The sequence below is a fragment of the Triturus cristatus genome, chromosome 4_2 (genome assembly GCF_964204655.1).
Source record: "Triturus cristatus chromosome 4_2, aTriCri1.1, whole genome shotgun sequence".
Classification (NCBI taxonomy): Eukaryota; Metazoa; Chordata; class Amphibia; order Caudata; family Salamandridae; genus Triturus; species Triturus cristatus.
Window position 1 is genome coordinate 203,320,889 of NC_140586.1, and position 12,348 is coordinate 203,333,236.

At 52.5% G+C, this 12,348-nt stretch overlaps 1 protein-coding gene across 8 annotated transcripts in view; it reads left to right on the forward strand.

Moving 5' to 3' along the window:
• The window catches only part of LOC146833388 (single-pass membrane and coiled-coil domain-containing protein 3-like), a 389,302-nt gene that overhangs the window by 20,458 nt on the left and 356,496 nt on the right, over nt 1–12,348 (forward strand). The gene's annotated exons all lie outside the window — the stretch shown is intronic.

Consider the following 12,348-nt stretch of genomic DNA (forward strand, 5'->3'; position numbering starts at 1 on the left):
ACACTAGAGCCACAGGTCACATGACATTACACTAGGACAGCCCACACACCTTGCCATGAAGGTGTACATGTAATGACTCAACACACATTCATAGAGAGGATGCAGACATGTCCTTGTTACGCTACTCCGTGTCCCATGCATACATACGCACCTCACATCCGATACCACATGTGGCCTGGTGTGCGGAACAGTGTGCCATGTCCATCTACACACAGACACATGTTGGTTGCTGCAACAGCTGATGCTTTTGAGGGAGCTCCAACATCAAACAAATGGGAACCCCCCACACATACATGACATAGTCACATCGTGCACCGTGGGTAGTGACATGTCTGGTGTGGTAACCCCTGTAGCGGGCATCAGGGGACACTTGCGTGTGTTGTTGACCGTGCCATGCAAGTGACGCTCATCCCAAGTGTGCAGTACGACATGCACACATGTCAAAGAAGTTAAGGGCATGCCTGGCACACATTGCACCATCACACATAACATCTGTACACGTCTCATCATACATCTGGTGCCTTCTCGACTCAAGAGTGTGGTGCCACATCACAGCCTTTCACACCTGTGCCCCACACATGTAGTACTGCCCAGACAATGCCTTGATGTCCATCCATGGACAAGTATGTCGGCCTATTCCTTCCTGTGTGCTGCCTGTCACCACTGTGATGTGTGAAAGGCAGCGTACTTTCGCTAAGAGGGCCTGTGTACGTTCCCTATCACTATGGGAGTGCTGCCGTATGTGTACCCATAGTGATAGTGAGTGTACGCACGCGTGTACGGTCCGTATCACTATGGGAACGTATACGCGAGAACACCCATAGTGAAAGTGAGCGTACAGGCGTGTACGGTCCGTACCACTATGAGTACGCATACGCGAGAACACCCATAGTGAAAGTGAGCATACAGGCGTGTGTACGGTCCGTATCACTATGGGTGTTCTCGCGTATGCGTACTCATAGTGATAGTGAGCGTACAGGCGTGTGTACGGTCCGTATCACTATGGGTGTTCTCGCGTATGCGTACTCATAGTGATAGTGAGCGTACAGGCGTGTGTACGGTCCGTATCACTATGGGTGTTCTTGCGTAGGCGTACTCATAGTGATAGTAAGCGTACAGGCGTGTGTACGGTCCGTATCACTATGGGTGTTCTCGCGTAGGCGTACTCATAGTGGTACGGACCGTACACACGCCTGTACGCTCACTATCACTATGAGTACGCATACGCGAGAACACCCATAGTGATACGGACCGTACACACGCCTGTACGCTCACTATCACTATGGGTGTTCTCGCGTATGCGTACTCATAGTGGTACGGACCGTACACACGCCTGTACGCTCACTATCACTGAGTACGCATACGCGAGAACACCCATAGTGATACGGACCGTACACACGCCTGTACGCTCACTATCACTATGGGTGTTCTCGCGTATGCGTACTCATAGTGGTACGGACCGTACACACGCCTGTACGGGCTGTTGATATGCATTTGGGGTGCCCTAGGGCCCCGGGACGCACCGTACCTGTGTGTGAAGCTCCAAATTACATAGGGGACACATGAGGGACAAGTATAAAGGCCTACATGCATGCTGGTTGTCATGGAGACCAAGTTTAAAGTTTGAATTTTTTTAAGCAGGTGCACAGCAGTAGTCAGTTTGAATGAATCTACTTTGTTGCAATGTGGTTCTGGAGTTGACATCATGCTCAAGAAAAAAACACAATAAGAACCCACTGACTGTGCTAAGTTTGAAGGGATTGGAGGAAACATAGGATGCAAATGTGAGTGAGCAATCACTCTGTACTCCTGTGCATGAAACAGGCCAGCAAGGCAGATATAAGGCATCCAGGTCCCATGAGGGAGCACTTGCCTGCACATCTTTGTATTCGACGACCCAGCTGCTGCTACTGATTCCCTGGAACCATGTCAAGGTCTGTTGAGAGGTCACAGCCTTTCACCCTGGAGGAGAACCTGGCTTTGCTGGATGTGATCCTCCCACAGTACCTCCTGCTGTATGGGCGACCAGGGTATCAGGTGAGTGCAGAGTCCACTAGCACAGACTGTGTCCCTTTTTTGTGAGTGTGACTTCTGCCATTGTGTCCAGGTGTGACACACATGCTATGTACTGTAGGGGGGGTCCCAGGGGGGGAATGCCTGATGTCTCTCCAGCCAGAGCATGCTGTGGTGCATGTCTGCCGTCCTCACTTGCATTGTGTTTACTGTGACAATCACTGCATGGTGCATGCCACATTCTGCCTGTCTTGTCCTCCTGGGAATGTAGCCTCTACAGTCCTCATGTGGTTATGTGGTCAGCCCAGTGTGACAGGTGACTGTACCCACAGATGTGTGTTAGTTCTGTGTACCTGTGCTGAGAGTGTCCACATGATGTGTTCATACCCTGGACATCGGTGTGTGTGTAAGTCCCCTGTCATGTGGGTGGGTGCATATGTGGAGTGTAGCACCCGGGCTGCATGAGGGATGGATATACCCTGCCCATCTGATGTGAGCAGGGAGCAGTGCTGTGTGTCTGACGTGCAGAGCCAGCCCCACACCTGTGAGCCCCCCCCGTCTAGTGGCACATGTGCAGAGTGAGGTTTGTCGCTGCATTTGGCAATGGCAGGTGAATGTCCTGTGCCTGTGTGTGTCTGTGTACTCTGCTGCGGTAGCGTCAGTGGCCTGTGGCATGTGACTGCTTAGAGGTGCTGCACATTATCCTGGTGTAGCTTGTGATGCACAGTGTGAGCCTGGATCATTGATTGTGTAGTTGCCCTCATTCCACCTGTGTACTTTCAATGGCACGTACTGCTTTTGCCCTTCCCCAGAGGATCATGTCCCTATGACAAAGGTGCAATGCGTTGGATGCATACTATGCCTTGTTGTAAACAGCAAATTTGTTCTAATATGTCTCTCTGTGACATGTGCCTGGTGTATTGATGTAGTGTCACTTGTTCATCCTCACAGGTAGGCGCCACTGCCAAGAAGCAGATATGGCTGACCGCCGTCAGTGCCGTGAGGAGTGCGGATGGTCGCAAGCGGCGCCTGGCCCAGTTGAGGAAACGCTGGCAGGATATCCGGTGCTGGACGTGGAGGATCGCACGGGTCCTGCTGGGGGGACTCACCTGAGACCCATAAGAACCGCGGGTGCCGCCGTCTGACCCACATCCACAAGCGTGTGCTGGCGGTGGTATTTACAGACTTGGAGAGGCGCTTACAGGAGAAGCAGCAGCAGGAAGGGGGTAGGTACATGTGTGTTTGTTGTGTGTCACCAGCATTTGTAAGTGCACAGTTGCATGGATACACAGCCAGGGTTTAAAGGTGCTGTGCAGATCCTGTTACCCACAGTATAGCGGTGCTCTCCTGTCTCCCTTCCCCTCCTTGCAATGTGTTCCCTGGTCTGTGTGTAGTCACTCCTTCACAAGGTAATGTAGGCTGGCGCTTTCTCCACGTGAACTATGCCTGTAGCATCATGTGTGGGGGTGGTGTGTAACAGGTTTTGGGACCTTGCCTGTGCCCTGTCCAGTTCAGTACATGTGGGTTCCATGTCAGTTGGCACTGATGCTGAGTCCAGACATGGGAGTTAGTCTCTCAAGTGTCATGCCTTACAGCGCGCATGTCCTATGTTGTGGCCTGTGACATGATGTGCATGAGTGTGCGATACGCATAGTGCAGGGATGGTGGCGTGTGTTGCAGTCATTCCCATTCAGGACCATGGAGTTGTGTGGCCACTACTGTCCCCTGGGGCATATTTTCATAGGTGTCATGTGTGTCATCACAAAACGTGGACACTCTCAGTGTCTACAGCATAGGTTGTGCTCTGTGCCATTGTCCCCTGGCACCATGTATATTGACGTGAAATGTAGTACAAGTGTCCACTGTACAGCCTGACCTGATTTTCCTTGTTCATACTCACAGTGGCCAGTGCCTGTGTGTCTTGTTACAATCATCTGATGATGGCCATTTGTACATGATTATTTGGACAGGCGCACCTTGGGTATTTGGCGTCCAATCTTGCATTTATGCAGCCCCTGTGTATTTCACCCAGACTAAGAGATGTAAGTGCCACCTGTGTCTCAACAAATTGTCTCATGTAGGGGGTGGTTGGTGCGGGCCAAGCCTACATGTCAAAACCAGAATTCTCCTTGCTAGGTCTGGCCAGTGTGTGATGTTTGTCTGGACATACACTCAAGGTGCAGTGAGCCAGTCATGGTGGGCATGTTTTCAGTATTACCTATGCAGCATGTGCCTCAAGTTCATGGATATGGTCCCTGCTCATCCCTCTTTTCGGCACCGCTGTGTGGTGCAGATGCAGTGCTGGATTGTCCCCAGGGCCTGGCTCCTTTGTCAAACTCCATTTCATGTCATTTGCTATTGTGTCATGCTCTCCATGGATTTTCAGTGGCATGGTGGGTCAACCAACTGTGTGTTGCATGCCCTACATCTGTACCTTGTTTTGTAGATGTTACTGATCTTTCTTTGCAGGCTATGCACTGTAACCTATGTAGATTGGACTCATGTGACATATGTATACAGGTGTGTGATTAATTGCTGTCTCTTCACCTTGCCCACTGCATCGTCGGGGGACACGGAGGGAGACATGAGCACAGACGGAGCGGAGGGACCGAGCACCAGTGCCAGCGTTGACATCGTGGCTGGCACATTGAGTGGTACTGAGGCGGAGGAGAGTGAGGCCGAGGACCTGTCCACTGGCACGACAGAATATGAAGCTGACGGGTCCGAGGATGATCTCTCCGAGTGGGCGGAGGCTGCACCAGCAGCTGACAGCGGCACAACATCTCACCCCGCCCCCTCCATTGCCATCAGCCGCCTCCCACTTGCTCGTGTCCCTTCCCAGCGTGCCCGGTCACCACATGTCTCCTTCCTGCCAGGCACCGCACCCCCTGCCCCTGTCTCCACTGCTGCCGCCAATGCCGAGTCTGTGGACATCCAGCGGCAGTTGCAGGTTGGTCAGGCTGCGATCCTTAATGTCCTCCATGGCCACAGCCAAGTGCTGAACAACATGGAGGCATACTTGGAGGGCATTTTTTCATCGCAGGCTGACCAACGCAACTTGCTGAGGTCCATTGACTCCACACTGACTGCAGCAGTGGGTCTCCTGCAGCGCTACGTCCAACCCCCTACCCCTGACCCATCCACACTTCCCACTCCCATGCCTGTCCCACGTACTGCCAGACGTCAGCATGCACCCACCACTACAGACACAGGCACCACACCAGCAGGGAAGGTCATACGCACACCTCCTGGCACGCACACACAGGGTGAAGTAGGCACACCCACTGGGTCGGGGGGAAAACGTAAGTCACGCAGCCAGAGTGGGAGTCCGCATTCCACCAAATCCACTCCCTCCAAATCCCCTCCCCCCAGCTCTCCTGGCCACATATCCGGCAAGGACTCCTTCATGGCCGCTCTGTCCCTGAGCCCCACTGTGACACCACCCCGCAAGCGGTCAAGGGAGTCCCCGGTCAGGGTGGTTGAGTCCCCCCCCTGTCCACACCCTCCCCCAGTGGCGCTGCGACCCATCCCTCCGCCCCCGCCCCACCCCTCCTTGGGGCCTGTGGTTCCTTCGGGTGCAGGGGAGTCTCTGGAGGACCTTGCTAAGGTGTGCAGCGACATCCTGGCCTCCGCCTTTGGCCCTGCCCCACCCCCTGTGGTGGAGTCCTCCATCCCTGCACCCACGACGCCTACCCTTCGCCCTCATGTCCCTGTGGTGCCTGGTCCTTCCTCCCCCACATGATGCCCTCCCCGCTGTGGAAGACGAAGGAGTCTGACTGTGCAGGCAAGCTCGGGGACACGCGTCCCACTGTGTCCCCCATCCAGCTGTGACTCAAGGACTGCCCTATGGGCTTTGTAAATATTGAACTTTATCCACACACACTTTATTTGGAAATGCTGAATAAAGCCTTTTTTCCCCTTAGAACACTACTGCTTTTGTGGTGTTGCTGTTGGTGGGGCTGCTACATGATTTTGGGTGGTGATCATGTGTTGGGTGTGTGGGAAATGTAGTAGTGTGCTGGTCATAGGGGGTACCCTGGTATCTGTGTGCCATCACAAGGTGTTAGCTAGGTTTCTCTGTTCATGTAAGCAGTTACTGCATGGTGACATTGTCCCAAGGTGTATTCCTTCCTCTGTGTACCCTGACATCTTCCCTGCAGGGTGTTCCCAATATTTTGCGCTGAGCTGTGTCTACATTAGCTGGGTGTGTGACGGACCCCTTCAACTTTGGCCATGCATGCAGAGCGATGTCTCCACCTGCATCATTCGTGGCATCCTTGGTGATCACTGTACTTGTGTATGTAGTCTGTTGACATGACTTCATGTGGACATGTTCCCTTTTAGGCTGTATGCATGTGTGTACTCCCAGCCTCGCACACATGTGTTACATGTACTGCAGGGTCTTTGTGCACCTGACTGACAATTGTGGCAATTGGATCTGTGGGTACTCCACCCTTTTATTTTCCATGGGCACTGCTGGGGGCCTCTGCACCCACCCCTCCTGTCTCTGGGCACTGCTGGGAGGACTCTGCACCCACCCCTCCTGTGTCTGGGCACTGCTGGGAGGACTCTGCACCCACTCTCCTGTCTATGGGCACTGCTGGGAGGACTCTGCACCCACCCCTCCTGTGTCTGGGCACTGCTGGGAGTGATAGGCACCCACCCCTCCTGTCTCTGGGCACTGCTGGGAGTGATAGGCACCCACCCCTCCTGTCTCTGGGCACTGCTGGGAGGACTCTGCACCCACCCCTCCTGTGTCTGGGCACTGCTGGGAGTGATAGGCACCCACCCCTCCTGTCTCTGGGCACTGCTGGGAGTGATAGGCACTCACCCCTCCTGTCTCTGGGCACTGCTGGGAGGACTCTGCACCCACCCCTCCTGTGTCTGGGCACTGCTGGGAGTGATAGGCACCCACCCCTCCTGTCTCTGGGCACTGCTGGGAGGAGTCTGCACCCACCCCTCCTGTGTCTGGTCACTGCTGGGAGTGATAGGCACCCACCCCTCCTGTCTCTGGGCACTGCTGGGAGGACTCTGCACCCACCCCTCCTGTGTCTGGGCACTGCTGGGAGGACTCTGCACCCACCCCTCCTGTGTCTGGGCACTGCTGGGAGGACTCTGCACCCACCCCTCCTGTGTCTGGGCACTGCTGGGAGTGATAGGCACCCACCCCTCCTGTCTCTGGGCACTGCTGGGAGGACTCTGCACACACCCCTCCTGTGTCTGGGCACAGCTGGGAGGACTCTGCACACACCCCTCCTGTGTCTGGGCACTGCTGGGAGGACTCTGCACCCACCCCTCCTGTGTCTGGGCACTGCTGGGAGGACTCTGCATCCACCCCTCCTGTGTCTGGGCACTGCTGGGAGGAGTCTGCACCCACCCCTCCTGTGTCTGGGCACTGCTGGGAGTGATAGGCACCCACCCCTCCTGTCTCTGGGCACTGCTGGGAGTGATAGGCACCCACCCCTCCTGTCTCTGGGCACTGCTGGGAGGACTCTGCACCCACCCCTCCTGTGTCTGGGCACTGCTGGGAGTGATAGGCACCCACCCCTCCTGTCTCTGGGCACTGCTGGGAGGACTCTGCACCCACCCCTCCTGTCTCTGGGCACTGCTGGGAGTGATAGGCACCCACCCCTCCTGTCTCTGGGCACTCCTGGGAGGACTCTGCACCCACCCCTCCTGTGTCTGGGCACTGCTGGGAGTGATAGGCACCCACCCCTCCTGTCTCTGGGCACTGCTGGGAGGACTCTGCACCCACCCCTCCTGTGTCTGGGCACTGCTGGGAGTGATAGGCACCCACCCCTCCTATGTCTGGGCACGGCTGGGAGGACTCTGCACCCACCCCTCCTGTCTCTGGGCACTGCTGGGAGGACTCTGCACCCACCCCTCCTATTTCAGGATATGTACGCTTAGAACATACACGGGTGTGGGTTCGCTCCATGCATACGAGGTGGGGGTAGTGTCCGTACATACACGGTTGGGGTGGGGGTACAGTCCGTACATACACGGTTGGGGTGGGGGTACGCTCCATGCATACGCGGGTGAGGGTACGGGTCGTACTTACACTGTTGGGGTGGGGGTACGCTCCATACGTCCGCGGGTGAGGGTACGGGTCGTACTTACACTGTTGGGGTGGGGGTACGCTCCATACGTCTGCGGGTGAGGGTACGTGTCGTACTTACACTGTTGGGGTGGGGGTACGCTCCATACATACGCGGGTGAGGGTACGGGTCGTACATACAAGGTTGGGGTGGGGGTAGGGTCCGTACATACACGGTTGGGGTGGGGGTACGCTCCATACATCCGCGGGTGAGGGTACGGGTCGTACTTACACTATTGGGGTGGGGGTACGCTCCATACGTCCGCGGGTGAGGGTACGGGTCGTACTTACACTGTTGGGGTGGGGGTACGCTCCATGCATACGCGGGTGGGGGTACGTGTCGTACTTACACTGTTGGGGTGGGGGTACGGTCCGTACATACACTGTTGGGGTGGGGGTACGGGTCGTACTTACACTGTTGCGGTTGGGGGTACGCTCCATGCATACGGGGGTGGGGGTACGGTCCGTACATATGCGTCCACACGCTATGTGATGCTTGTGCGGGCCGTACCCAGGCCTTTGCCACGTGGGTACAGCCGTCCCGCCATTGTTGGGATGACGTAGGTGTGGGCGGGGTACGACTCGTACCCACGCTCTTAAGGCGTGGGTACGGGACGTACCTGTATTGTTGTGTTGCCGGTTCGCGTCGTCAAGCACTTCCGTTGTGGCGGACGCTGGCTTTGCTGGACACGCCCCCACCCCCTCGTAGTGACCAGGGCCTGGGGGTCAGGTATGTCCAGGGCATGTGTGCTGTGTGACTTTGGTGGGGGTTTTGTGGCCTGCCCCTGGTCCTGCCCTTTCCCCCCTCCCTTTGTTGTTCTGACCTTCTGCGGCGTCTGCGTCCGAACCTGTAGAGGAGGTCGACTGCTATGAGGGCCGGGATGACACGTAGGTTCGGGTCCATGTCTGTCCGTCGCGTACAGGTACTCCTTGTTCGCGTCGTCCTGATTTCCCGGCAGTTTTTGGCTGCCGGAAAATATTCACCGTGCAGGATGACGTCGGTGCGAATCGTGATTCCTGGTTCGTGAATGGCAGGCTGCGTGCGTCCCGACGTCACGTCGGCGCTTTTCCGGATCACATTTGTATGTTTATTTTCGTCGGTCGGGGTTTTGTACGATTCGTACGGAAATGGTGTTTCCGTGCGAATCGTAATTCCATGTTTGTATATTTTTACAACCGGGTACGCGTCGGACGGAGAATATGCTCCGTCCGACGGTTCGTACCCGGTTTTTACCGGATCGTGATCGGCACCCAAGTCTCACGCAAATTACAGTTTCGTCCCTTTAAGAAAGTGCTTAAAATCATGAAATAAAATGCTTGTGCTGGATCTCGGGAGTAAGCTAACTAGGACCCAAACCTACAAATGTAACTAGAGTCATTATATATCATGAAGTAAACTAACAATAGGTTCTAGAGAGAGACCATTACTCGTAAAAATAAAAACTACATAGAAAAAATACAATATAACAGTGTCAAAATAGAAAAAAAACATTAACATACATTGCCAAAAATTAGTTAAAAAACAAAGTTTCAGGCAATATCAATTTTAAGAAGGGGTTCAGGCCTTCACTTTACATCATATACACCAACTTCAGTAGAGATATTTGGACACTGCACAGACGATTCTCGTTGGACTCTGTACAGGAGCAGTAGGGCATCCTTATGGTGTCTGCAGCCCAGTTGTTTACATAAAGGGATAATCCAGGTTTTTCTGGGCCGCGCATAGAAGGAACAAAAGAAAATGTAATTTGTCAATGGTTCCTTAGCCTGCTGACATGTTGGACATATAGCACCCATGCAGGAGCAGGGGTTCCATTTTGCTGGAAGTGGCAATAGTGGGAGGGTGCCATATCGAAATTTGAGGTACATTTGCCTAGAGGCTGTCAAGTTTATGTAATCTAAAATGGACTCAAAAGCTGTATCAATCTTAAAATCTAAAAAATTGCCAATAAGAGACCCCTCTGGGACGTTCCTTATTTCAGCAACATGCATATACTCCCTTAAAGCCTTCTTGAGGGAGGTGGTAGAGGGCGAGGACCACAATTCTCCTAGCCTGAGTTGGAATAAAAGATTTTTAACATAGGTAGGCCATTTGATTTTGCCAAATGCAACAGAGGAGACTGCATCCTCGAAGGAACTGTAATAGTCCTCCAGGTCTGGCAAGTACTTAAGCCTTTGGCAGAACAATAATGGCCTAAGTTGGGCCTTATGCATCCTAGGATTTAAGCCCAGGTCGCGTCTTAGTGGAATCAAGGGGGTATTAGTTGGGAGATTGGTTAAGGCTCTTATAAACATCTCCTCAGCCACCCCCAGCTGGGCCAGGTTTACGCTGCCCTAAACTTCAGCCCCACTCAGTGCACTACCCTCAACCTTTGCTTGGCACATCTTTACAGCAGGAGCTATGCGCCTGGCTTGCGAGGCCCTAAACAATCGTAAGATAGCAGCAGAATGCTGAGTAATGTTCAGGCTACTTCTCTCAACCTGGGGCGATTAAGACTTTGATCTGGTTAGCTTGATCCCCAAGTAGACAAACTCAGTGACCCTCTCTAGCGGACTGCCTTCCAAAGTTATCAAGCACCTAAAAGACTTATGCAGGCTGATGACCATAAACTTAGTTTTGGAATGATTAATCACCAAACCATGCTAGCTGCAAAAAGCAACAAACTTGTCCATTACAAGCTGAAGGCCACCCGGGATATTTGACATCAGAAGGGTATCATCAGCGAATATTAAGAGTGGAATCTTGCGACCCTCCAGTCGGGGGGCATCATTTTGGATGTCCTCGAAGTGAAGGGCCACATCATTCAAATATAGAAAGAATAATGTCGGGCAAGGACACACATCCCTGTTGGACTCCTTTTTGAATAGGTATTCGTTCGTTGAGATCCCCTCCCCCTCCAACTTGAGCAAACGTGTCTTCATGTAGACAAATTAGAACATCCAGGAAGTCATGTGGTACCCCATTATTCTTAGACCTCCCAGAGCTTTCCATGCGGGACAAGGTCAAAAGCAGATGTTGGGTCTACAAAAAACAGGTATAGGTGTGCTCTTTGAAGGAGGACTGTCTTCCAGTAAATTAATAGGAACCTAAAACCTGGTCATTTGTACTGACCGCTTTTCAAAACCCCACCTACAAGGGGGAGACGGCCTGAGGGTCCTCCATCCAGCCTTCCAGATTCCCTAAAATTTGCCTCACAAAGGCCTTTTGGGTCACATCAGTGAGGCTGATTGGCCTAAAATAAGGGCTCCCGGTTTTATGGTATTTATTTTTTTGATATTTCCGTCTGTATTTATCCATATTTATTATGGGTGTTGTGAAAAAAATAAAGCTGAAACTGGCATATTTCCACATTTATTCAACCAATATATATGCAGTCATGCTTGAATGCTTGCCAGGTTTCAGTGATATGAAGACCCGCAGAAGATAAATCAATGCATTTATATAAAAAAATGCACTTTTCCATTTTGGCCTTGTGCATATCTACTGCTTTGTAAGCCTCTTTACTAAAATTCCTTTTTTACCTTACCCCCTTACCTATAAACCCACACATTTATTGGCCTGGCAGTCATTGCAAGGTGTGTTTAGAATTACTCTAAAAGCACCCACATTCAGTTTTTATCCTCATTTAAAAATAAATACAGAGAAGATAATAAATGGTTTTCTGTCTGTATTTATCTGAAAAAATCAGTAAGAATGGAAAACAGGGAAACTTACCTATAATTTAAAAGAGAGTCCCTCAGGCCCTATTTATGAATGGGGACAATCTCGGCTGCCTTACAGCTACTGAGGATACTGGCCCGTTGGAGGATGCAGTTAGAGAGCATATTGTAATTTGAAGCCCAGCTAACAGCATCTGTGAGAAATAAGTCACCTGGGATGCCATCGGGCCCTGCCGCTTTGCTCTTTGCTGTGGCTTTTAATGCACTAACATTCTCGCTCCGCTCTAACGTAAGAAGCCCAGGTGGAGATAAATTATCCACCCTTTGCTTGGAAGTTCTATCAACATCTGCCCCCTGTTTGTAGAGGTACTGGAAGTGGGAGTACCAAACCTTGGGACAAATGGAGTCAGCCAAGAGTTTAGCTGGTTGTTGATCACCATTGGCTACTACCTTCCATAATTTCAAGTTGTCATTATGCGCGGCAGCTGCATATAAATGTCCCCAAATATTTATCTCACAATCTTCATGGGCTCTTATTTGAGTCAGCTTGTATTCCCTCCTTTTAGCCCAAATCAAGT